The sequence below is a fragment of the Phyllobates terribilis genome, unplaced genomic scaffold (genome assembly GCF_046119375.1).
Source record: "Phyllobates terribilis strain yellow unplaced genomic scaffold, ASM4611937v1 Scaffold_40__1_contigs__length_11209783, whole genome shotgun sequence".
In the NCBI taxonomy this organism is placed as follows: Eukaryota; Metazoa; Chordata; class Amphibia; order Anura; family Dendrobatidae; genus Phyllobates; species Phyllobates terribilis.
This window is the reverse complement of record NW_027362800.1, coordinates 5,436,586-5,457,753: the sequence shown is the minus strand read 5'-3', so window position 1 is coordinate 5,457,753 and position 21,168 is coordinate 5,436,586. Positions and strand designations below refer to the sequence as shown.

General features: G+C 47.1%; 13 non-coding genes and 1 pseudogene across 13 annotated transcripts; all 14 read left to right on the top strand.

Moving 5' to 3' along the window:
• Positions 1-690: 690 nt before the first annotated feature.
• Positions 691-881, top strand: LOC141189066 (U2 spliceosomal RNA). Its single transcript, XR_012263138.1, has one exon. It is a non-coding gene; the product is annotated as a U2 spliceosomal RNA (small nuclear RNA).
• A 1,121-nt stretch (positions 882-2,002) lies between these two features.
• On the top strand, positions 2,003-2,193 carry LOC141184604 (U2 spliceosomal RNA). Its single transcript, XR_012259344.1, has one exon. It is a non-coding gene; the product is annotated as a U2 spliceosomal RNA (small nuclear RNA).
• A 1,130-nt stretch (positions 2,194-3,323) lies between these two features.
• LOC141187967 (U2 spliceosomal RNA) lies at positions 3,324-3,514 on the top strand. Its single transcript, XR_012262103.1, has one exon. It is a non-coding gene; the product is annotated as a U2 spliceosomal RNA (small nuclear RNA).
• A 1,121-nt stretch (positions 3,515-4,635) lies between these two features.
• On the top strand, positions 4,636-4,826 carry LOC141187966 (U2 spliceosomal RNA). The gene has a single exon (XR_012262102.1). It is a non-coding gene; the product is annotated as a U2 spliceosomal RNA (small nuclear RNA).
• A 1,120-nt stretch (positions 4,827-5,946) lies between these two features.
• On the top strand, positions 5,947-6,137 carry LOC141184537 (U2 spliceosomal RNA). Its single transcript, XR_012259283.1, has one exon. It is a non-coding gene; the product is annotated as a U2 spliceosomal RNA (small nuclear RNA).
• Positions 6,138-7,257: 1,120 nt separating this feature from the next.
• Positions 7,258-7,448, top strand: LOC141184272 (U2 spliceosomal RNA). The gene has a single exon (XR_012259043.1). It is a non-coding gene; the product is annotated as a U2 spliceosomal RNA (small nuclear RNA).
• Positions 7,449-8,569: 1,121 nt separating this feature from the next.
• On the top strand, positions 8,570-8,760 carry LOC141187965 (U2 spliceosomal RNA). The gene has a single exon (XR_012262101.1). It is a non-coding gene; the product is annotated as a U2 spliceosomal RNA (small nuclear RNA).
• A 1,122-nt stretch (positions 8,761-9,882) lies between these two features.
• LOC141187963 (U2 spliceosomal RNA) lies at positions 9,883-10,073 on the top strand. Its single transcript, XR_012262099.1, has one exon. It is a non-coding gene; the product is annotated as a U2 spliceosomal RNA (small nuclear RNA).
• Positions 10,074-11,194: 1,121 nt separating this feature from the next.
• LOC141185592 (U2 spliceosomal RNA) lies at positions 11,195-11,385 on the top strand. Its single transcript, XR_012260240.1, has one exon. It is a non-coding gene; the product is annotated as a U2 spliceosomal RNA (small nuclear RNA).
• A 1,122-nt stretch (positions 11,386-12,507) lies between these two features.
• LOC141187962 (U2 spliceosomal RNA) lies at positions 12,508-12,698 on the top strand. The gene has a single exon (XR_012262098.1). It is a non-coding gene; the product is annotated as a U2 spliceosomal RNA (small nuclear RNA).
• Positions 12,699-13,818: 1,120 nt separating this feature from the next.
• LOC141184293 (U2 spliceosomal RNA) lies at positions 13,819-14,009 on the top strand. Its single transcript, XR_012259062.1, has one exon. It is a non-coding gene; the product is annotated as a U2 spliceosomal RNA (small nuclear RNA).
• A 1,120-nt stretch (positions 14,010-15,129) lies between these two features.
• Positions 15,130-15,320, top strand: LOC141184399 (U2 spliceosomal RNA). Its single transcript, XR_012259158.1, has one exon. It is a non-coding gene; the product is annotated as a U2 spliceosomal RNA (small nuclear RNA).
• A 1,119-nt stretch (positions 15,321-16,439) lies between these two features.
• Positions 16,440-16,630, top strand: LOC141187961 (U2 spliceosomal RNA). Its single transcript, XR_012262097.1, has one exon. It is a non-coding gene; the product is annotated as a U2 spliceosomal RNA (small nuclear RNA).
• Positions 16,631-17,748: 1,118 nt separating this feature from the next.
• LOC141186051 (U2 spliceosomal RNA) lies at positions 17,749-17,826 on the top strand (annotated as a pseudogene).
• The last annotated feature ends 3,342 nt before the right edge of the window (positions 17,827-21,168 follow it).

Here is a 21,168-nt window from a genome sequence, read left to right as displayed (position 1 = left end):
AGCTGGTTACTCTGCTGCGCTTAAAATTTCTTTTTTGGTTTGCTACAATGCCTTTTCTGAAACGTTGTCTCCCTCTGCTGGAACACTGACTTCTTTCATTTAATGCCTGCAGACTATAAAAGAGAAACCAACCCAAAAAGTTTGGTTGATTAGTCTGTGGCATTCTTTTAAACTGTTGCTTATGGCGGGCTCTGTGAGCTTCTCAGTGACATTCAGCCATCCAGGTATCTCGCCTGCAGTAGACGGAATGTGGCAATGGAACGCTGGCTGCGCGTGTCATAATAGGCTCTGAGCCTTTATATACCTGCGCACAGCAGCAGCCACCTTCAGTCTGCTGCTGGACAGCCAGCAGCAGCAGCAGCAGGAGAGGTAATTAATCAGCAACCCTCCTGCTAAGGGTAGACAGCTGCTCGTTCCACCCCCCCCCCCCGCCTTAATTGGTTCTCCTCCCTTCCAACGGTGTTGAGGCGGGTGGGAACAGCCGGGGGTTGAGGGTACTGTGCTAAAAGAGGTGGAGTTATGCAGATCTAAAACGCGTGGATTGCAGCAGCAGCAAGCCGAAAAGTGCAGGCATGTGAGGGATCTAGAGGTTGACAGCATGTCTTCTTAACGGGAGTCCAGGTGGCCATCTCCACAAATGGACTTTTCAGAATCCTTGGGTGGCACCGTAGTCGGAAACCAATTCTGGTTATCGCTTCTCGGCCTTTTGGCTAAGATCAAGTGTAGTATCTGTTCTTATCAGTTTAATATCTGATACGTCCCCTATCTGGGGACCATATATTAAATGGATTTTTAGAACAGGGAGATGGAAAAAGAGCTTGCTCTGTCCACTCCACGCATTGACCTGGTATTGCAGTATCTCCAGGATCGGTGCACCCCTTCTTTAATGCAGTTTCTAAAATCAGAAAGAATTGAATTCAATGCTTTTTGTTCATTTTGCTTGTTTGTCGGATTTTGGGATGGACTCTTTGGCTTTGCTTTTCTTCTCCTCATTGGATTTTTCATGTTAAAAGTTGCAGAAGCCAGATGACAAGCTCATTTTGGTTCAACTTCAGCAACTGTGCATTGCATTGCCATGTAATGTAATGTAATGCAATGCTATCTATCTAGCTCTCCCTCTATACTTCCTTTTGGATAAACAGACATATTAGGCAAGCATTTTGGAGCTTTCACCTAAATAACTACAGGTGGTGAGATAAGCTGCACAATATAATTGACCTTTCAGTATATTGTTGCACACACACCATCTATTTAGCAAATGCCCTTGTTATCAACAGCAGCCTTTTAAACTCACCTGAGCTAACAGGTATGTGAGCTGGTTACTCTGCTGCGCTTAAAATTTCTTTTTTGGTTTGCTACAATGCCTTTTCTGAAATGTTGTCTCCCTCTGCTGGAACACTGACTTCTTTCATTTAATGCCTGCAGACTATAAAAGAGAAACCAACCCAAAAAGTTTGGTTGATTAGTCTGTGGCATTCTTTTAAACTGTTGCTTATGGCGGTCTCTGTGAGCTTCTCAGTGACATTCAGCCATCCAGGTATCCCGCCTGCAGTAGACGGAATGTGGCAATGGAACGCTGGCTGCGCGTGTCATAATAGGCTCTGAGCCTTTATATACCTGCGCACAGCAGCAGCCACCTTCAGTCTGCTGCTGGACAGCCAGCAGCAGCAGCAGCAGGAGAGGTAATTAATCAGCAACCCTCCTGCTAAGGGTAGACAGCTGCTCGTTCCACCCCCCCCCCCGCCTTAATTGGTTCTCCTCCCTTCCAACGGTGTTGAGGCGGGTGGGAACAGCCGGGGGTTGAGGGTACTGTGCTAAAAGAGGTGGAGTTATGCAGATCTAAAACGCGTGGATTGCAGCAGCAGCAAGCCGAAAAGTGCAGGCATGTGAGGGATCTAGAGGTTGACAGCATGTCTTCTTAACGGGAGTCCAGGTGGCCATCTCCACAAATGGACTTTTCAGAATCCTTGGGTGGCACCGTAGTCGGAAACCAATTCTGGTTATCGCTTCTCTGCCTTTTGGCTAAGATCAAGTGTAGTATCTGTTCTTATCAGTTTAATATCTGATACGTCCCCTATCTGGGGACCATATATAAAATGGATTTTTAGAACAGGGAGATGGAAAAAGAGCTTGCTCTGTCCACTCCACGCATTGACCTGGTATTGCAGTATCTCCAGGACCGGTGCACCCCTTCTTTAATGCAGTTTCTAAAATCAGAAAGAATTGAATTCAATGCTTTTTGTTCATTTTGCTTGTTTGTCGGATTTTGGGATGGACTCTTTGGCTTTGCTTTTCTTCTCCTCATTGGATTTTTCATGTTAAAAGTTGCAGAAGCCAGATGACAAGCTCATTTTGGTTCAACTTCAGCAACTGTGCATTGCATTGCCATGTAATGTAATGTAATGCAATGCTATCTATCTAGCTCTCCCTCTATACTTCCTTTTGGATAAACAGACATATTAGGCAAGCATTTTGGAGCTTTCACCTAAATAACTACAGGTGGTGAGATAAGCTGCACAATATAATTGACCTTTCAGTATATTGTTGCACACACACCATCTATTTAGCAAATGCCCTTGTTATCAACAGCAGCCTTTTAAACTCACCTGAGCTAACAGGTATGTGAGCTGGTTACTCTGCTGCGCTTAAAATTTCTTTTTTGGTTTGCTACAATGCCTTTTCTGAAACGTTGTCTCCCTCTGCTGGAACACTGACTTCATTCATTTAATGCCTGCAGACTATAAAAGAGAAACCAACCCAAAAAGTTTGGTTGATTAGTCTGTGGCATTCTTTTAAACTGTTGCTTATGGCGGTCTCTGTGAGCTTCTCAGTGACATTCAGCCATCCAGGTATCCCGCCTGCAGTAGACGGAATGTGGCAATGGAACGCTGGCTGCGCGTGTCATAATAGGCTCTGAGCCTTTATATACCTGCGCACAGCAGCAGCCACCTTCAGTCTGCTGCTGGACAGCCAGCAGCAGCAGCAGCAGGAGAGGTAATTAATCAGCAACCCTCCTGCTAAGGGTAGACAGCTGCTCGTTCCACCCCCCCCCCCCCCCCCCCCGCCTTAATTGGTTCTTCTCCCTTCCAACGGTGTTGAGGCGGGTGGGAACAGCCGGGGGTTGAGGGTACTGTGCTAAAAGAGGTGGAGTTATGCAGATCTAAAACGCGTGGATTGCAGCAGCAGCAAGCCGAAAAGTGCAGGCATGTGAGGGATCTAGAGGTTGACAGCATGTCTTCTTAACGGGAGTCCAGGTGGCCATCTCCACAAATGGACTTTTCAGAATCCTTGGGTGGCACCGTAGTCGGAAACCAATTCTGGTTATCGCTTCTCGGCCTTTTGGCTAAGATCAAGTGTAGTATCTGTTCTTATCAGTTTAATATCTGATACGTCCCCTATCTGGGGACCATATATTAAATGGATTTTTAGAACAGGGAGATGGAAAAAGAGCTTGCTCTGTCCACTCCACGCATTGACCTGGTATTGCAGTATCTCCAGGACCGGTGCACCCCTTCTTTAATGCAGTTTCTAAAATCAGAAAGAATTGAATTCAATGCTTTTTGTTCATTTTGCTTGTTTGTCGGATTTTGGGATGGACTCTTTGGCTTTGCTTTTCTTCTCCTCATTGGATTTTTCATGTTAAAAGTTGCAGAAGCCAGATGACAAGCTCATTTTGGTTCAACTTCAGCAACTGTGCATTGCATTGCCATGTAATGTAATGTAATGCAATGCTATCTATCTAGCTCTCCCTCTATACTTCCTTTTGGATAAACAGACATATTAGGCAAGCATTTTGGAGCTTTCACCTAAATAACTACAGGTGGTGAGATAAGCTGCACAATATAATTGACCTTTCAGTATATTGTTGCACACACACCATCTATTTAGCAAATGCCCTTGTTATCAACAGCAGCCTTTTAAACTCACCTGAGCTAACAGGTATGTGAGCTGGTTACTCTGCTGCGCTTAAAATTTCTTTTTTGGTTTGCTACAATGCCTTTTCTGAAACGTTGTCTCCCTCTGCTGGAACACTGACTTCTTTCATTTAATGCCTGCAGACTATAAAAGAGAAACCAACCCAAAAAGTTTGGTTGATTAGTCTGTGGCATTCTTTTAAACTGTTGCTTATGGCGGTCTCTGTGAGCTTCTCAGTGACATTCAGCCATCCAGGTATCCCGCCTGCAGTAGACGGAATGTGGCAATGGAACGCTGGCTGCGCGTGTCATAATAGGCTCTGAGCCTTTATATACCTGCGCACAGCAGCAGCCACCTTCAGTCTGCTGCTGGACAGCCAGCAGCAGCAGCAGCAGGAGAGGTAATTAATCAGCAACCCTCCTGCTAAGGGTAGACAGCTGCTCGTTCCACCCCCCCCCCCGCCTTAATTGGTTCTCCTCCCTTCCAACGGTGTTGAGGCGGGTGGGAACAGCCGGGGGTTGAGGGTACTGTGCTAAAAGAGGTGGAGTTATGCAGATCTAAAACGCGTGGATTGCAGCAGCAGCAAGCCGAAAAGTGCAGGCATGTGAGGGATCTAGAGGTTGACAGCATGTCTTCTTAACGGGAGTCCAGGTGGCCATCTCCACAAATGGACTTTTCAGAATCCTTGGGTGGCACCGTAGTTGGAAACCAATTCTGGTTATCGCTTCTCGGCCTTTTGGCTAAGATCAAGTGTAGTATCTGTTCTTATCAGTTTAATATCTGATACGTCCCCTATCTGGGGACCATATATTAAATGGATTTTTAGAACAGGGAGATGGAAAAAGAGCTTGCTCTGTCCACTCCACGCATTGACCTGGTATTGCAGTATCTCCAGGACCGGTGCACCCCTTCTTTAATGCAGTTTCTAAAATCAGAAAGAATTGAATTCAATGCTTTTTGTTCATTTTGCTTGTTTGTCGGATTTTGGGATGGACTCTTTGGCTTTGCTTTTCTTCTCCTCATTGGATTTTTCATGTTAAAAGTTGCAGAAGCCAGATGACAAGCTCATTTTGGTTCAACTTCAGCAACTGTGCATTGCATTGCCATGTAATGTAATGTAATGCAATGCTATCTATCTAGCTCTCCCTCTATACTTCCTTTTGGATAAACAGACATATTAGGCAAGCATTTTGGAGCTTTCACCGAAATAACTACAGGTGGTGAGATAAGCTGCACAATATAATTGGCCTTTCAGTATATTGTTGCACACACACCATCTATTTAGCAAATGCCCTTGTTATCAACAGCAGCCTTTTAAACTCACCTGAGCTAACAGGTATGTGAGCTGGTTACTCTGCTGCGCTTAAAATTTCTTTTTTGGTTTGCTACAATGCCTTTTCTGAAACGTTGTCTCCCTCTGCTGGAACACTGACTTCTTTCATTTAATGCCTGCAGACTATAAAAGAGAAACCAACCCAAAAAGTTTGGTTGATTAGTCTGTGGCATTCTTTTAAACTGTTGCTTATGGCGGTCTCTGTGAGCTTCTCAGTGACATTCAGCCATCCAGGTATCCCGCCTGCAGTAGACGGAATGTGGCAATGGAATGCTGGCTGCGCGTGTCATAATAGGCTCTGAGCCTTTATATACCTGCGCACAGCAGCAGCCACCTTCAGTCTGCTGCTGGACAGCCAGCAGCAGCAGCAGCAGGAGAGGTAATTAATCAGCAACCCTCCTGCTAAGGGTAGACAGCTGCTCGTTCCACCCCCCCCCCGCCTTAATTGGTTCTCCTCCCTTCCAACGGTGTTGAGGCGGGTGGGAACAGCCGGGGGTTGAGGGTACTGTGCTAAAAGAGGTGGAGTTATGCAGATCTAAAACGCGTGGATTGCAGCAGCAGCAAGCCGAAAAGTGCAGGCATGTGAGGGATCTAGAGGTTGACAGCATGTCTTCTTAACGGGAGTCCAGGTGGCCATCTCCACAAATGGACTTTTCAGAATCCTTGGGTGGCACCGTAGTCGGAAACCAATTCTGGTTGTCGCTTCTCGGCCTTTTGGCTAAGATCAAGTGTAGTATCTGTTCTTATCAGTTTAATATCTGATACGTCCCCTATCTGGGGACCATATATTAAATGGATTTTTAGAACAGGGAGATGGAAAAAGAGCTTGCTCTGTCCACTCCACGCATTGACCTGGTATTGCAGTATCTCCAGGACCGGTGCACCCCTTCTTTAATGCAGTTTCTAAAATCAGAAAGAATTGAATTCAATGCTTTTTGTTCATTTTGCTTGTTTGTCGGATTTTGGGATGGACTCTTTGGCTTTGCTTTTCTTCTCCTCATTGGATTTTTCATGTTAAAAGTTGCAGAAGCCAGATGACAAGCTCATTTTGGTTCAACTTCAGCAACTGTGCATTGCATTGCCATGTAATGTAATGTAATGCAATGCTATCTATCTAGCTCTCCCTCTATACTTCCTTTTGGATAAACAGACATATTAGGCAAGCATTTTGGAGCTTTCACCTAAATAACTACAGGTGGTGAGATAAGCTGCACAATATAATTGACCTTTCAGTATATTGTTGCACACACACCATCTATTTAGCAAATGCCCTTGTTATCAACAGCAGCCTTTTAAACTCACCTGAGCTAACAGGTATGTGAGCTGGTTACTCTGCTGCGCTTAAAATTTCTTTTTTGGTTTGCTACAATGCCTTTTCTGAAACGTTGTCTCCCTCTGCTGGAACACTGACTTCTTTCATTTAATGCCTGCAGACTATAAAAGAGAAACCAACCCAAAAAGTTTGGTTGATTAGTCTGTGGCATTCTTTTAAACTGTTGCTTATGGCGGTCTCTGTGAGCTTCTCAGTGACATTCAGCCATCCAGGTATCCCGCCTGCAGTAGACGGAATGTGGCAATGGAACGCTGGCTGCGCGTGTCATAATAGGCTCTGAGCCTTTATATACCTGCGCACAGCAGCAGCCACCTTCAGTCTGCTGCTGGACAGCCAGCAGCAGCAGCAGCAGGAGAGGTAATTAATCAGCAACCCTCCTGCGAAGGGTAGACAGCTGCTCGTTCCACCCCCCCCCCGCCTTAATTGGTTCTCCTCCCTTCCAACGGTGTTGAGGCGGGTGGGAACAGCCGGGGGTTGAGGGTACTGTGCTAAAAGAGGTGGAGTTATGCAGATCTAAAACGCGTGGATTGCAGCAGCAGCAAGCCGAAAAGTGCAGGCATGTGAGGGATCTAGAGGTTGACAGCATGTCTTCTTAACGGGAGTCCAGGTGGCCATCTCCACAAATGGACTTTTCAGAATCCTTGGGTGGCACCGTAGTCGGAAACCAATTCTGGTTATCGCTTCTCGGCCTTTTGGCTAAGATCAAGTGTAGTATCTGTTCTTATCAGTTTAATATCTGATACGTCCCCTATCTGGGGACCATATATTAAATGGATTTTTAGAACAGGGAGATGGAAAAAGAGCTTGCTCTTTCCACTCCACGCATTGACCTGGTATTGCAGTATCTCCAGGACCGGTGCACCCCTTCTTTAATGCAGTTTCTAAAATCAGAAAGAATTGAATTCAATGCTTTTTGTTCATTTTGCTTGTTTGTCGGATTTTGGGATGGACTCTTTGGCTTTGCTTATCTTCTCCTCATTGGATTTTTCATGTTAAAAGTTGCAGAAGCCAGATGACAAGCTCATTTTGGTTCAACTTCAGCAACTGTGCATTGCATTGCCATGTAATGTATTGTAATGCAATGCTATCTATCTAGCTCTCCCTCTATACTTCCTTTTGGATAAACAGACATATTAGGCAAGCATTTTGGAGCTTTCACCTAAATAACTACAGGTGGTGAGATAAGCTGCACAATATAATTGACCTTTCAGTATATTGTTGCACACACACCATCTATTTAGCAAATGCCCTTGTTATCAACAGCAGCCTTTTAAACTCACCTGAGCTAACAGGTATGTGAGCTGGTTACTCTGCTGCGCTTAAAATTTCTTTTTTGGTTTGCTACAATGCCTTTTCTGAAACGTTGTCTCCCTCTGCTGGAACACTGACTTCTTTCATTTAATGCCTGCAGACTATAAAAGAGAAACCAACCCAAAAAGTTTGGTTGATTAGTCTGTGGCATTATTTTAAACTGTTGCTTATGGCGGTCTCTGTGAGCTTCTCAGTGACATTCAGCCATCCAGGTATCCCGCCTGCAGTAGACGGAATGTGGCAATGGAACGCTGGCTGCGCGTGTCATAATAGGCTCTGAGCCTTTATATACCTGCGCACAGCAGCAGCCACCTTCAGTCTGCTGCTGGACAGCCAGCAGCAGCAGCAGCAGGAGAGGTAATTAATCAGCAACCCTCCTGCTAAGGGTAGACAGCTGCTCGTTCCACCCCCCCCCCCGCCTTAATTGGTTCTCCTCCCTTCCAACGGTGTTGAGGCGGGTGGGAACAGCCGGGGGTTGAGGGTACTGTGCTAAAAGAGGTGGAGTTATGCAGATCTAAAACGCGTGGATTGCAGCAGCAGCAAGCCGAAAAGTGCAGGCATGTGAGGGATCTAGAGGTTGACAGCATGTCTTCTTAACGGGAGTCCAGGTGGCCATCTCCACAAATGGACTTTTCAGAATCCTTGGGTGGCACCGTAGTCGGAAACCAATTCTGGTTATCGCTTCTCGGCCTTTTGGCTAAGATCAAGTGTAGTATCTGTTCTTATCAGTTTAATATCTGATACGTCCCCTATCTGGGGACCATATATTAAATGGATTTTTAGAACAGGGAGATGGAAAAAGAGCTTGCTCTGTCCACTCCACGCATTGACCTGGTATTGCAGTATCTCCAGGACCGGTGCACCCCTTCTTTAATGCAGTTTCTAAAATCAGAAAGAATTGAATTCAATGCTTTTTGTTCATTTTGCTTGTTTGTCGGATTTTGGGATGGACTCTTTGGCTTTGCTTTTCTTCTCCTCATTGGATTTTTCATGTTAAAAGTTGCAGAAGCCAGATGACAAGCTCATTTTGGTTCAACTTCAGCAACTGTGCATTGCATTGCCATGTAATGTAATTTAATGCAATGCTATCTATCTAGCTCTCCCTCTATACTTCCTTTTGGATAAACAGACATATTAGGCAAGCATTTTGGAGCTTTCACCTAAATAACTACAGGTGGTGAGATAAGCTGCACAATATAATTGACCTTTCAGTATATTGTTGCACACACACCATCTATTTAGCAAATGCCCTTGTTATCAACAGCAGCCTTTTAAACTCACCTGAGCTAACAGGTATGTGAGCTGGTTACTCTGCTGCGCTTAAAATTTCTTTTTTGGTTTGCTACAATGCCTTTTCTGAAACGTTGTCTCCCTCTGCTGGAACACTGACTTCTTTCATTTAATGCCTGCAGACTATAAAAGAGAAACCAACCCAAAAAGTTTGGTTGATTAGTCTGTGGCATTCTTTTAAACTGTTGCTTATGGCGGTCTCTGTGAGCTTCTCAGTGACATTCAGCCATCCAGGTATCCCGCCTGCAGTAGACGGAATGTGGCAATGGAACGCTGGCTGCGCGTGTCATAATAGGCTCTGAGCCTTTATATACCTGCGCACAGCAGCAGCCACCTTCAGTCTGCTGCTGGACAGCCAGCAGCAGCAGGAGAGGTAATTAATCAGCAACCCTCCTGCTAAGGGTAGACAGCTGCTCGTTCCACCCCCCCCCCCCCCCCCCGCCTTAATTGGTTCTCCTCCCTTCCAACGGTGTTGAGGCGGGTGGGAACAGCCGGGGGTTGAGGGTACTGTGCTAAAAGAGGTGGAGTTATGCAGATCTAAAACGCGTGGATTGCAGCAGCAGCAAGCCGAAAAGTGCAGGCATGTGAGGGATCTAGAGGTTGACAGCATGTCTTCTTAACGGGAGTCCAGGTGGCCATCTCCACAAATGGACTTTTCAGAATCCTTGGGTGGCACCGTAGTCGGAAACCAATTCTGGTTATCGCTTCTCGGCCTTTTGGCTAAGATCAAGTGTAGTATCTGTTCTTATCAGTTTAATATCTGATACGTCCCCTATCTGGGGACCATATATTAAATGGATTTTTAGAACAGGGAGATGGAAAAAGAGCTTGCTCTGTCCACTCCACGCATTGACCTGGTATTGCAGTATCTCCAGGACCGGTGCACCCCTTCTTTAATGCAGTTTCTAAAATCAGAAAGAATTGAATTCAATGCTTTTTGTTCATTTTGCTTGTTTGTCGGATTTTGGGATGGACTCTTTGGCTTTGCTTTTCTTCTCCTCATTGGATTTTTCATGTTAAAAGTTGCAGAAGCCAGATGACAAGCTCATTTTGGTTCAACTTCAGCAACTGTGCATTGCATTGCCATGTAATGTAATGTAATGCAATGCTATCTATCTAGCTCTCCCTCTATACTTCCTTTTGGATAAACAGACATATTAGGCAAGCATTTTGGAGCTTTCACCTAAATAACTACAGGTGGTGAGATAAGCTGCACAATATAATTGACCTTTCAGTATATTGTTGCACACACACCATCTATTTAACAAATGCCCTTGTTATCAACAGCAGCCTTTTAAACTCACCTGAGCTAACAGGTATGTGAGCTGGTTACTCTGCTGCGCTTAAAATTTCTTTTTAGGTTTGCTACAATGCCTTTTCTGAAACGTTGTCTCCCTCTGCTGGAACACTGACTTCTTTCATTTAATGCCTGCAGACTATAAAAGAGAAACCAACCCAAAAAGTTTGGTTGATTAGTCTGTGGCATTCTTTTAAACTGTTGCTTATGGCGGTCTCTGTGAGCTTCTCAGTGACATTCAGCCATCCAGGTATCCCGCCTGCAGTAGACGGAATGTGGCAATGGAACGCTGGCTGCGCGTGTCATAATAGGCTCTGAGCCTTTATATACCTGCGCACAGCAGCAGCCACCTTCAGTCTGCTGCTGGACAGCCAGCAGCAGCAGCAGCAGGAGAGGTAATTAATCAGCAACCCTCCTGCTAAGGGTAGACAGCTGCTCGTTCCACCCCCCCCCCCGCCTTAATTGGTTCTCCTCCCTTCCAACGGTGTTGAGGCGGGTGGGAACAGCCGGGGGTTGAGGGTACTGTGCTAAAAGAGGTGGAGTTATGCAGATCTAAAACGCGTGGATTGCAGCAGCAGCAAGCCGAAAAGTGCAGGCATGTGAGGGATCTAGAGGTTGACAGCATGTCTTCTTAACGGGAGTCCAGGTGGCCATCTCCACAAATGGACTTTTCAGAATCCTTGGGTGGCACCGTAGTCGGAAACCAATTCTGGTTATCGCTTCTCTGCCTTTTGGCTAAGATCAAGTGTAGTATCTGTTCTTATCAGTTTAATATCTGATACGTCCCCTATCTGCGGACCATATATTAAATGGATTTTTAGAACAGGGAGATGGAGAAAGAGCTTGCTCTGTCCACTCCACGCATTGACCTGGTATTGCAGTATCTCCAGGACCGCTGCACCCCTTCTTTAATGCAGTTTCTAAAATCAGAAAGAATTGAATTCAATGCTTTTTGTTCATTTTGCTTGTTTGTCGGATTTTGGGATGGACTCTTTGGCTTTGCTTTTCTTCTCCTCATTGGATTTTTCATGTTAAAAGTTGCAGAAGCCAGATGACAAGCTCATTTTGGTTCAACTTCAGCAACTGTGCATTGCATTGCCATGTAATGTAATGTAATGCAATGCTATCTATCTAGCTCTCCCTCTATACTTCCTTTTGGATAAACAGACATATTAGGCAAGCATTTTGGAGCTTTCACCTAAATAACTACAGGTGGTGAGATAAGCTGCACAATATAATTGACCTTTCAGTATATTGTTGCACACACACCATCTATTTAGCAAATGCCCTTGTTATCAACAGCAGCCTTTTAAACTCACCTGAGCTAACAGGTATGTGAGCTGGTTACTCTGCTGCGCTTAAAATTTCTTTTTTGGTTTGCTACAATGCCTTTTCTGAAACGTTGTCTCCCTCTGCTGGAACACTGACTTCTTTCATTTAATGCCTGCAGACTATAAAAGAGAAACCAACCCAAAAAGTTTGGTTGATTAGTCTGTGGCATTCTTTTAAACTGTTGCTTATGGCGGTCTCTGTGAGCTTCTCAGTGACATTCAGCCATCCAGGTATCCCGCCTGCAGTAGACGGAATGTGGCAATGGAACGCTGGCTGCGCGTGTCATAATAGGCTCTGAGCCTTTATATACCTGCGCACAGCAGCAGCCACCTTCAGTCTGCTGCTGGACAGCCAGCAGCAGCAGCAGCAGGAGAGGTAATTAATCAGCAACCCTCCTGCTAAGGGTAGACAGCTGCTCGTTCCACCCCCCCCCCCCGCCTTAATTGGTTCTCCTCCCTTCCAACGGTGTTGAGGCGGGTGGGAACAGCCGGGGGTCGAGGGTACTGTGCTAAAAGAGGTGGAGTTATGCAGATCTAAAACGCGTGGATTGCAGCAGCAGCAAGCCGAAAAGTGCAGGCATGTGAGGGATCTAGAGGTTGACAGCATGTCTTCTTAACGGGAGTCCAGGTGGCCATCTCCACAAATGGACTTTTCAGAATCCTTGGGTGGCACCGTAGTCGGAAACCAATTCTGGTTATCGCTTCTCGGCCTTTTGGCTAAGATCAAGTGTAGTATCTGTTCTTATCAGTTTAATATCTGATACGTCCCCTATCTGGGGACCATATATTAAATGGATTTTTAGAACAGGGAGATGGAAAAAGAGCTTGCTCTGTCCACTCCACGCATTGACCTGGTATTGCAGTATCTCCAGGACCGGTGCACCCCTTCTTTAATGCAGTTTCTAAAATCAGAAAGAATTGAATTCAATGCTTTTTGTTCATTTTGCTTGTTTGTCGGATTTTGGGATGGACTCTTTGGCTTTGCTTTTCTTCTCCTCATTGGATTTTTCATGTTAAAAGTTGCAGAAGCCAGATGACAAGCTCATTTTGGTTCAACTTCAGCAACTGTGCATTGCATTGCCATGTAATGTAATGTAATGCAATGCTATCTATCTAGCTCTCCCTCTATACTTCCTTTTGGATAAACAGACATATTAGGCAAGCATTTTGGAGCTTTCACCTAAATAACTACAGGTGGTGAGATAAGCTGCACAATATAATTCACCTTTCAGTATATTGTTGCACACACACCATCTATTTAGCAAATGCCCTTGTTATCAACAGCAGCCTTTTAAACTCACCTGAGCTAACAGGTATGTGAGCTGGTTACTCTGCTGCGCTTAAAATTTCTTTTTTGGTTTGCTACAATGCCTTTTCTGAAACGTTGTCTCCCTCTGCTGGAACACTGACTTCTTTCATTTAATGCCTGCAGACTATAAAAGAGAAACCAACCCAAAAAGTTTGGTTGATTAGTCTGTGGCATTCTTTTAAACTGTTGCTTATGGCGGTCTCTGTGAGCTTCTCAGTGACATTCAGCCATCCAGGTATCCCGCCTGCAGTAGACGGAATGTGGCAATGGAACGCTGGCTGCGCGTGTCATAATAGGCTCTGAGCCTTTATATACCTGCGCACAGCAGCAGCCACCTTCAGTCTGCTGCTGGACAGCCAGCAGCAGCAGCAGCAGGAGAGGTAATTAATCAGCAACCCTCCTGCTAAGGGTAGACAGCTGCTCGTTCCACCCCCCCCCCGCCTTAATTGGTTCTCCTCCCTTCCAACGGTGTTGAGGCGGGTGGGAACAGCCGGGGGTTGAGGGTACTGTGCTAAAAGAGGTGAAGTTATGCAGATCTAAAACGCGTGGATTGCAGCAGCAGCAAGCCGAAAAGTGCAGGCATGTGAGGGATCTAGAGGTTGACAGCATGTCTTCTTAACGGGAGTCCAGGTGGCCATCTCCACAAATGGACTTTTCAGAATCCTTGGGTGGCACCGTAGTCGGAAACCAATTCTGGTTATCGCTTCTCGGCCTTTTGGCTAAGATCAAGTGTAGTATCTGTTCTTATCAGTTTAATATCTGATACGTCCCCTATCTGGGGACCATATATTAAATGGATTTTTAGAACAGGGAGATGGAAAAAGAGCTTGCTCTGTCCACTCCACGCATTGACCTGGTATTTCAGTATCTCCAGGACCGGTGCACCCCTTCTTTAATGCAGTTTCTAAAATCAGAAAGAATTGAATTCAATGCTTTTTGTTCATTTTGCTTGTTTGTCGGATTTTGGGATGGACTCTTTGGCTTTGCTTTTCTTCTCCTCATTGGATTTTTCATGTTAAAAGTTGCAGAAGCCAGATGACAAGCTCATTTTGGTTCAACTTCAGCAACTGTGCATTGCATTGCCATGTAATGTAATGTAATGCAATGCTATCTATCTAGCTCTCCCTCTATACTTCCTTTTGGATAAACAGACATATTAGGCAAGCATTTTGGAGCTTTCACCTAAATAACTACAGGTGGTGAGATAAGCTGCACAATATAATTGACCTTTCAGTATATTGTTGCACACACACCATCTATTTAGCAAATGCCCTTGTTATCAACAGCAGCCTTTTAAACTCACCTGAGCTAACAGGTATGTGAGCTGGTTACTCTGCTGCGCTTAAAATTTCTTTTTTGGTTTGCTACAATGCCTTTTCTGAAACGTTGTCTCCCTCTGCTGGAACACTGACTTCTTTCATTTAATGCCTGCAGACTATAAAAGAGAAACCAACCCAAAAAGTTTGGTTGATTAGTCTGTGGCATTCTTTTAAACTGTTGCTTATGGCGGTCTCTGTGAGCTTCTCAGTGACATTCAGCCATCCAGGTATCCCGCCTGCAGTAGACGGAATGTGGCAATGGAACGCTGGCTGCGCATGTCATAATAGGCTCTGAGCCTTTATATACCTGCGCACAGCAGCAGCCACCTTCAGTCTGCTGCTGGACAGCCAGCAGCAGCAGCAGCAGGAGAGGTAATTAATCAGCAACCCTCCTGCTAAGGGTAGACAGCTGCTCGTTCCACCCCCCCCCCGCCTTAATTGGCTCTCCTCCCTTCCAACGGTGTTGAGGCGGGTGGGAACAGCCGGGGGTTGAGGGTACTGTGCTAAAAGAGGTGGAGTTATGCAGATCTAAAACGCGTGGATTGCAGCAGCAGCAAGCCGAAAAGTGCAGGCATGTGAGGGATCTAGAGGTTGACAGCATGTCTTCTTAACGGGAGTCCAGGTGGCCATCTCCACAAATGGACTTTTCAGAATCCTTGGGTGGCACCGTAGTCGGAAACCAATTCTGGTTATCGCTTCTCGGCCTTTTGGCTAAGATCAAGTGTAGTATCTGTTCTTATCAGTTTAATTTCTGATACGTCCCCTATCTGGGGACCATATATTAAATGGATTTTTAGAACAGGGAGATGGAAAAAGAGCTTGCTCTGTCCACTCCACGCATTGACCTGGTATTGCAGTATCTCCAGGACCGGTGCACCCCTTCTTTAATGCAGTTTCTAAAATCAGAAAGAATTGAATTCAATGCTTTTTGTTCATTTTGCTTGTTTGTCGGATTTTGGGATGGACTCTTTGGCTTTGCTTTTCTTCTCCTCATTGGATTTTTCATGTTAAAAGTTGCAGAAGCCAGATGACAAGCTCATTTTGGTTCAACTTCAGCAACTGTGCATTGCATTGCCATGTAATGTAATGTAATGCAATGCTATCTATCTAGCTCTCCCTCTATACTTCCTTTTGGATAAACAGACATATTAGGCAAGCATTTTGGAGCTTTCACCTAAATAACTACAGGTGGTGAGATAAGCTGCACAATATAATTGACCTTTCAGTATATTGTTGCACACACACCATCTATTTAGCAAATGCCCTTGTTATCAACAGCAGCCTTTTAAACTCACCTGAGCTAACAGGTATGTGAGCTGGTTACTCTGCTGCGCTTAAAATTTCTTTTTTGGTTTGCTACAATGCCTTTTCTGAAACGTTGTCTCCCTCTGCTGGAACACTGACTTCTTTCATTTAATGCCTGCAGACTATAAAAGAGAAACCAACCCAAAAAGTTTGGTTGATTAGTCTGTGGCATTCTTTTAAACTGTTGCTTATGGCGGTCTCTGTGAGCTTCTCAGTGACATTCAGCCATCCAGGTATCCCGCCTGCAGTAGACGGAATGTGGCAATGGAACGCTGGCTGCGCGTGTCATAATAGGCTCTGAGCCTTTATATGCCTGCGCACAGCAGCAGCCACCTTCAGTCTGCTGCTGGACAGCCAGCAGCAGCAGCAGGAGAGGTAATTAATCAGCAACCCTCCTGCTAAGGGTAGACAGCTGCTCGTTCCACCCCCCACCCCCGCCTTAATTGGTTCTCCTCCCTTCCAACGGTGTTGAGGCGGGTGGGAACAGCCGGGGGTTGAGGGTACTGTGCTAAAAGAGGTGGAGTTATGCAGATCTAAAACGCGTGGATTGCAGCAGCAGCAAGCCGAAAAGTGCAGGCATGTGAGGGATCTAGAGGTTGACAGCATGTCTTCTTAACGGGAGTCCAGGTGGCCATCTCCACAAATGGACTTTTCAGAATCCTTGGGTGGCACCGTAGTCGGAAACCAATTCTGGTTATCGCTTCTCGGCCTTTTGGCTAAGATCAAGTGTAGTATCTGTTCTTATCAGTTTAATATCTGATACGTCCCCTATCTGGGGACCATATATTAAATGGATTTTTAGAACAGGGAGATGGAAAAAGAGCTTGCTCTGTCCACTCCACGCATTGACCTGGTATTGCAGTATCTCCAGGACCGGTGCACCCCTTCTTTAATGCAGTTTCTAAAATCAGAAAGAATTGAATTCAATGCTTTTTGTTCATTTTGCTTGTTTGTCGGATTTTGGGATGGACTCTTTGGCTTTGCTTTTCTTCTCCTCATTGGATTTTTCATGTTAAAAGTTGCAGAAGCCAGATGACAAGCTCATTTTGGTTCAACTTCAGCAACTGTGCATTGCATTGCCATGTAATGTAATGTAATGCAATGCTATCTATCTAGCTCTCCCTCTATACTTCCTTTTGGATAAACAGACATATTAGGCAAGCATTTTGGAGCTTTCACCTAAATAACTACAGGTGGTGAGATAAGCTGCACAATATAATTGACCTTTCAGTATATTGTTGCACACACACCATCTATTTAGCAAATGCCCTTGTTATCAACAGCAGCCTTTTAAACTCACCTGAGCTAACAGGTATGTGAGCTGGTTACTCTGCTGCGCTTAAAATTTCTTTTTTGGTTTGCTACAATGCCTTTTCTGAAACGTTGTCTCCCTCTGCTGGAACACTGACTTCTTTCATTTAATGCCTGCAGACTATAAAAGAGAAACCAACCCAAAAAGTTTGGTTGATTAGTCTGTGGCATTCTTTTAAACTGTTGCTTATGGCGGTCTCTGTGAGCTTCTCAGTGACATTCAGCCATCCAGGTATCCCGCCTGCAGTAGACGGAATGTGGCAATGGAACGCTGGCTGCGCGTGTCATAATAGGCTCTGAGCCTTTATATACCTGCGCACAGCAGCAGCCACCTTCAGTCTGCTGCTGGACAGCCAGCAGCAGCAGCAGCAGGAGAGGTAATTAATCAGCAACCCTCCTGCTAAGGGTAGACAGCTGCTCGTTCCACCCCCCCCGCCTTAATTGGTTCTCCTCCCTTCCAACGGTGTTGAGGCGGGTGGGAACAGCCGGGGGTTGAGGGTACTGTGCTAAAAGAGGTGGAGTTATGCAGATCTAAAACGCGTGGATTGCAGCAGCAGCAAGCCGAAAAGTGCAGGCATGTGAGGGATCTAGAGGTTGACAGCATGTCTTCTTAACGGGAGTCCAGGTGGCCATCTCCACAAATGGACTTTTCAGAATCCTTGGGTGGCACCGTAGTCGGAAACCAATTCTGGTTATCGCTTCTCGGCCTTTTGGCTAAGATCAAGTGTAGTATCTGTTCTTTTAAGAACACAAGAGCTACGATCTACACTTGACGAGAGCGATCGAACTCGGAAGGAGAAGAGCTTCGGAGCGCAGCTGACATCGGAGAAGGAAGGCGGATATCGGTGGGAGGAAGAAGCTCTAAAGAATCCAGAAGAAGACGAAGACTCGGAGAAGAATCGGGCTGTCCTGTGGAATCTTTGAGTAAGAAAATCATCGAGACAAAGACCTTTCGGGGAATTTGTCCAGAACACGACGGGAGAAGAATCTGCATAGCTCCACCCATTTCGGGAAGAGCTCCAGATCCAGCTCCAAGAAGTAACTGCAGGAGAAAAGCCATGGCAAGCGCAGCGAGGAAGGCCGAAAAGAAGAGCCTGGAGCAGGGGACAGCCAGGAGGGCCCAGCCAGGAGCCGATTCTGACCCCAAGGACTCTGCCTCCACGACTGGCCAGCAGAAGGGACCCCAGAAGCCCCGCCACGAAGCTCCAGCCCTGGAGCCATGGATGCGGCAGACGGTGGCCCTGAAGCTGAAGGAAGTGGATGGGAGGGTGCCGGACATGTCCTCGGACGTGTTCTGCCAGAAGATGCTGCTGGATCGAGGCTTCTCCAGGTCGGACACCCTCAGCATCCAGACCTTCTTGACGGGGATCTTCTTCGTCACCTTCGCCACTGTGAACACCTGCAGGAGGTTCTGGGAAATGGTAAGCGCAAAAGGATCGGATAATTCTTTCTCTGCCTTTACAGGTAGCTGCCCTATCCAGAGGGACGAAAGGAGGATCACGGTCTCCATGCGCAACCCGCACACCCCAGGCCAAGACATCTGTACCTTCCTGAGACGCTTCTGTTTGGTTGTGAAGGAACCCTCTCACATCCTGAATGGACTCGGCTTCTGGACAGGTAAGTGGTCGGTGACTGTTAGACTTCACAGGGACCTGGCGTACTCAGACGGACTTCGGCACCTGCCCCCGACATTCTCCCTGGGCAACTCCTACGGCCTCATCTATTACCCGGACATGCCGCGGAACTGCAGGAGATGTGGCAAGAACGGCCACGAGATGAAGGACTGCAAGGAGGATGCCTGCAGGATTTGTCGAGTGACGGGACACAGCTCGAAGGACTGCCCGAAGAAGACGTCCTGCAACCTGTGTGGGCTGGCGGCTCATCTGTACAAGGATTGCCCCAAGCGTGAGAGATCCTGGGCATCGGTGGTTGCGACGACCCCAGCTCCGGAGGACAAGGCCCCGACGACCAGGCCTGTGAAGGTCAAGGACGCGACGACCAAGGCCCCAGCGGCCAAGGCCGAGACGACCAAGGCCAAAGCGGTCAAGGAGTCGGTGGCCAAAGCCCCAGCGACGGTCCCAGCAGCTCCGAAGCAGAAGAAAAAGTCAAAGGAGGGTAAGAGTTCTGTCACCCCTCTCTCGATCCCTCCCCCTGCCACCCCCGTCCAATCCCCCCTCACCCCGGCCACCCCTGCTGAGGATTCCACTTCCTCTTCCTCCTTCCCCTACTCCTCAGCAGGTGTCCTTTCCCCTGCCCCGGCAGCCACTCTCCCTCCTCAGACCATGGTAGTGGTGGAATTAACCTTTCCTCCACCTGCCGCTATCTATTCCGAGGAGGATTTTCCCCTTCTTGTCTCCCCAGTTCCAACCCGGGGAAAGAGGAAGGTGGAGGACAGCCCTGCTACTGAATCCTCCAAAAAGAAGATTCTGGATTTCGTAGGCGAAAAGGAGGATACCCTCCCTGAGCCAGAAGAGATGGAGCACATGGTTGAGACCCTGGTGGCCGAGCCAGAAGAGGAGGAACTGGTGGTCGCCGAGATCGAGGCCGCGCTGCTTGACCAGATGGAGGAAGAGGGCCTGCTGGTGATCCCGTCACCAGCAGTCAACACCGACGAGGGACCACCCGACCGGAGTGGTAACTAAGGTGTATTGCCTGCGCTAACTTTTTCTTTTTTCCCTACATGATGGCTAATATTAACTTATTTTCCATTAATGTCAGGAGCATCAAGGACAAGTTCAGACGTCAGACTATTTATGCCTTCCTTACTTCCCAGTTGTGTGATGTTTATATGTTGCAGGAATGTTCCCTTCCCTCCTCTAGGTCCTTCAAACATCTGGCCAGGGAGTGGTCCCACGGTCCATCCTACTGGTCCGGTGGGGGTGACTGCAGGTCTGCAGGGGTCGCAATTCTGATCAGGGGGGTCGCATTCACGCTTGAGTCCGTCCAGGAGCTCATCTGCGGCAGGGCTCTTGTTGTAGATGGCAACTGGGCGGGAGAACCTGTCAGATTCATCAACGTGTATGCGTCCCCACTGAAGAATGAGCGTTTGGAGCTTTTCCAGACCCTGCGGCTTCAGCTTGCCACCACCAGGACCTTAGTGATGGCCGGGGATTTCAACTGCCCCATCGAGGAGGATGGTCGTAGTTCTAGCACATCTGCCAAGTTGGACATCACGTCCAAGCTGCTCATCGAGATGGTAACCGAGGCCTCTCTTCAGGACGTGGTGGGCTCCATGGGGAGAGGCTCCACGAACTATTCGTGGAGCCGACCCGATGGCTCACTCCGCTCCAGGATTGACTTTGTGTTCACCTCTCGGGCAGTCAGGCAGAGTAGGCACTCGATGGTCCCCTGCTTCTTCTCCGACCACAGAGCCATTCACTTACAAGGTGTCCTCGGCGACGGTTTTCCGTCCGGCCCCGGCTCCTGGAAGCTGAATTGTGCTCTGCTGGCTCAGGATGAAGTCGTGGAGGAGCTGAGAGCAGCCTACGCAATGTGGCAGTCCTACAAGGGTAGCTTCCAAACAGTCTCTGATTGGTGGGAATATGTTAAACTTGAGTTTCGCTGTTTCTTTCAGGCCAAGGGTCGACAACAGGCGTGTGAGAAGAGGAGGGACTTCAGAGGGCTGCAGCGCGAGCTGCGGTCGCTGCAGGACCTTCTTCACTGTGGCTGGGACGTGAGGGAGGAGCTGGAGGAGACCAAGAAGAGCCTGAAAAGGCACTTTGAGGAGGAGTCCAAGCGAATCGTCTTCCATTCCAAAGTGGAGAATCTGGAGAAGGGTGAGAAATGTAACTCATTCTTTTTCAGGAAACTTCATGCCGGTCACACGCCCCTGAACGAGCTGCGAGACGAGAGCGGAAACATGCGACGTGGGAAGGAGGACATGATGAGGGTCGTCAGCGACTTCTACAGCGAACTCTACTCCCACAAGACTACCGACCCCGACGCTGCTGATAACTTCCTGTCAGGTATCACTAACCATCTTGATCCTGCAGGCACGGCAGCCTTGGACAAACCTCTGATGGTGGGCGAATTGCTCTCTGCCGCTAAATCCTTTAGGACCGGCAGGACCCCGGGCAGTGATGGTCTTCCAGCGGAGCTCTATGTAGCGCTGGGA